General features: G+C 41.5%; 1 long non-coding RNA gene across 1 annotated transcript; it reads right to left on the bottom strand.

Moving 5' to 3' along the window:
* Nucleotides 1-433: 433 nt before the first annotated feature.
* Nucleotides 434-3461, bottom strand: LOC310890925. The gene is made up of 3 exons (XR_014577353.1): nt 2920-3461; nt 2712-2837; nt 434-530 (listed from the first exon to the last, which is right to left on the bottom strand). It is a non-coding gene; the product is annotated as an uncharacterized lncRNA (long non-coding RNA).
* Nucleotides 3462-3853: the final 392 nt, after the last annotated feature.

Raw genomic sequence — 3853 nt, 5'->3', positions numbered from 1 at the left:
TTGTCACTGAGGTTTGAGAAAATTTTTCTAATAGTGATAAAGCATTGAAAAAGTTATCTACCTCAGCTTAAGACATTATTGGTTCTTACCTTTCTTCGTTTGGACTGGAAGTCAGTAATATCCGGTTTATCTATGTCCGGAGGCTGAGGGAAAAAACAAAGCATAAATATTAGAGGGCAATTTTTTTCTCCTGAGAGAGAGGGTTCCCTGCAACAAAAATGTGGGGGTTCATGGTCAACTTACACAACACAGCGGCAAAAGAGATGTCATTCTTTTAGCATCCTGTTGAAAAAACAGCGCAATAAATTAAACCGGCCACAACGTAAGGAAGAATAGTTTTATCTTTATCCTTTGATGGCACATTTACTAAGTTTTATAAACACATGAAGCAAAAACAGATTAAAAGAAGTGCTATTTACCAACAAAGGGCTTGACAGCTTCTCCACTGCCTCCAAGATGCACCACGCTGAGGTACTCAAGGTAGCGTGGGACCGCACAGTTTCTTCTCTAGCTTTCGCTCTCTTTTGTGCCTGAAAAATTAGCATTTTAAGTGTTACAATGGTCAATTCTCAGCTAAGGAGGCATGTTTTTTACGTCCCAAGGCTACACTGATGATACAATCAATATATTCTGATGACAGAGAAACATGCAGTCACTGGGAGTTCAAGCCATAAAGAAGAGAATACGTTCGGAGTTTAATGAAGTTTACCTTGGGCCTCAGTGCATCTTGCACGTGCTTGTTGCACGAGCAATAAAAGAACTCCGTACTTGTAAAAGGTCAAGACGGATGATGCTAGGACTGCTAAGGCCTCCGAAGCAGTAATCAGGGAAACAGAACTCAAGAAAAGGCTTGTGGTACAGAAAGCATTTTCAGTAACAACACAGACCTCAGAGTTTCACGATGGTCTAAGTGTACCATCTTAAAATCAGTGTATACAATCATAACCAGGAACTAGTTTTACTTCTCTCTTGCTTCCTCCCTTCCCCCAAGATTAAAGTTGGCTGCAAATCTTTGTCTTAAAAGATAAAGATCTGATTTAAACTGTAACAGATCTAAACATTACACTGAAAAAGTAAACTGTTTATTTGCACCACCCAACTTCAAATATCAGTCAAAAACTTCCTTTGGTGTGACTTTTTTTCTTCCCAGGTTAAACCCCTCAAATAACCACACTGTGCTTATCACACGATGTGAAGACAGGAAGCAGACCACGCAGCGTGTAAAAACACAAGTGAGACTCACAGAACCACAGAATGGTTAAGGTTGGAAGTGACCTCTAGAGATCGCCTGGTCTACCCCCCCGCTCAAGCAGGGCCACCCCGAGCAGGCTGCCCAGGACCATGTCAAGTCAGCTCTTGAAGACCTCCAAAGAGGGAGACTCCACAGCCTCTCCGGGCAACCTGTGCCAGGGCTCCATCACCCGCACAGTGCAAAAGCATTTCCTGATGCTCAGACAGAGCCTCACGTTTCAGTTTGTGCCTGTTGCCTCTTGACCTGGCACTGGGCACCGCTGAAAACACAATGGCTCTCTATGCTCTTTGCACCATCCATTCAGGTATTTATATACACCAATAAGATCCCCCCAAACCTCCTCTCCTCCATGCTAAACGGGCACAGCAGTCTCTGCCTCTCCTCAGAGGAGAGGTGCTCCCAGTCCCTTGATCATCTTGGTGGCCCTTCGCTGGACTCTCTAGTACCTTGCTGTCATTCACAGCAAGCAGCAAGAAGCAAGCTACTCTCTCCTTTAAAAGCCTAGTATTTTGGTTCCTCTTTTTACCATAATGCAGTAATATTGTAAAAAACAAAAATAGCCGACCAAAGAGGGTTCCCAGCTTTGCACCACAAGGTTTCAAGGTTTCCCGTAAGTGAGGTACTTGTACTGCCCTTTTTCCGTTGCACAAATGGACTGTCAGAACAGAGCCAGCAAACCCGCGTTTTCATTTTCTTCAAATTCCTTTTGATTTATCGATAAAAGTCACTTTCATTTAAATACATTCCTACCAAACCTGATTTGACTTTCCTTTTCGATTCAGCTCTAGCTAATCAGAGTTGTCAGCAGTTTTTATTTGCTATTTCCAAGAACTCTTGGGGGCAAATAACTCTCTCCAAGAACTATATGAATCGTTCAAAACAGAAAGCATGTTACTGCTTATCTTGGGACTGCATTTAGTCCTGCATGCCTCTGTGTACCAGAAGAACAAAGGATCAGCAAAGTTGATTTTAGATATTTTCAAAGACTGCAGGTTTATACAACATATCCATAGCATGAATGTAGGCATGCTTGGAAAAGAAGATCCACAGATAAATATTAGCCAGGTTTGACTACTGTAGCTTTTGCTACCATAAACACAAGTTTTCAAAGTTATGCTGTCATTGGTTTTTTTGCATCAAGTTATTTTAACGTAATGTAGTCAGAGGCAGACAATGGCACTTGAATGGAATTTTTTGAAAGACCTAACAACAGAGGAAACCCCAACTACCAACAACTAGCCCAAACTGTCATTCTTGTTCTTTCTGACAAGTGTTACCTGTGGTAAAAACTGTCATTAAAGAATTTAAACAGAAATCAATCTCAGACGTCTATTTTTGTAGACCAAGAGGGCAGAAGAGCAACTGTTACCACATATTCAGCTCCCTGCTCAAAGCTCCTTTGGCAGTGCTGCTTTTTTTATTTCCATCACTATTTCCCACTACACTACTTTTCTCATACCTGATAAGGTTCCGTCTTTGGCTGCCTTGATCTTACAGCTGCACCACCGGCATAGGCCGTCTTTCCGGGGTAAAATGGAGAAAACCCAAGCTGGTTTTGCTTAAAAACAGACGTGCTTCCACGTACCTACGGAAACACAGTATGAGAAGTGGATAGAAAAACAGGTACACATTCAAACTGATTAAAAGAAATACTGTGCAGTACTTACAGGACACAGTCCTCCAAAAACAAATAAACTGAATGCAGGTTTCTTAGAGCTAGCTGCAGAATGCTGCGAGAGGGAATGAGTTCTTTCAGCTTCTGTGGGCCAGAGCAGTGACGATGAAGTATTTTTTAAAACTGCAACATCTGCCAAAATGACGTATGCTAGATGTAAATGCCTCTCGTACGTACAGAACTTTAACAATAAAGATCACACTAATTCAAGTTCTTCATTACAGAAAAATAAGCATGACTTCAGCTTCTTTAAATAGATCAACTTCACGTACAGACTGAAAACCAAGTATCACCTACAAACTTGAAAACTGTTCACAGAGCTGCAAGTAGTTTTCAGCAATCTTACCAAGTTAATACTGTGCTTCCAATGCAGATATTTTTTTCCTTCAGGCTAAGATAAAAGAGGACCGCATAAACATCAGTGCATTTGTACGGACAAAGCTTTTTTCTGTGTTGGTAAAAGGCTGGAGGCCAGCACAGATCATAATCGCATAGGTTTTAAACCTGGAAGATTCCCCAAAGGCTGCTCTAAGAGTTAACGATCTTCTGCCCATGTATGTTTTACGAAGACACACCAGAAAGTTCTAGTGCACTCAGGTTATATTGCTAAAGCCCAGCAACTCTACTCTCAGCTGTACAAAAGTTCTCTGCAAAACCTGCTGAGCACACGTCAGTCCCTGTCTATATGGGGGACTAGAAAAAGCTGCAAACCTGCTGTTCGCCCTTTCAGCGAGAAGACCTACGTACCAACCTACATCGACACGATGCTTATTTTTTATTTTAAAATGGTGTGCTTTCCTCAATGAATTTGGCAAAAGACATGAAAGTATTGACAGCTGAAGCCTTCTACCAAGAAAGGTCAAAAAACAGCCTATAGCTTATGACAGAGTAGTTTCTTTATCTTCTCTTGCTGAAACACAGGAAAA

This window comes from Anser anser, assembly GCF_964211835.1.
Source record: "Anser anser genome assembly, contig: HAP1_SCAFFOLD_101, whole genome shotgun sequence".
NCBI lineage: Eukaryota > Metazoa > Chordata > Aves > Anseriformes > Anatidae > Anser > Anser anser.
The sequence above is the reverse complement of the archived record's forward strand: the minus strand, read 5'-3'. Positions and strand labels throughout refer to the sequence as shown.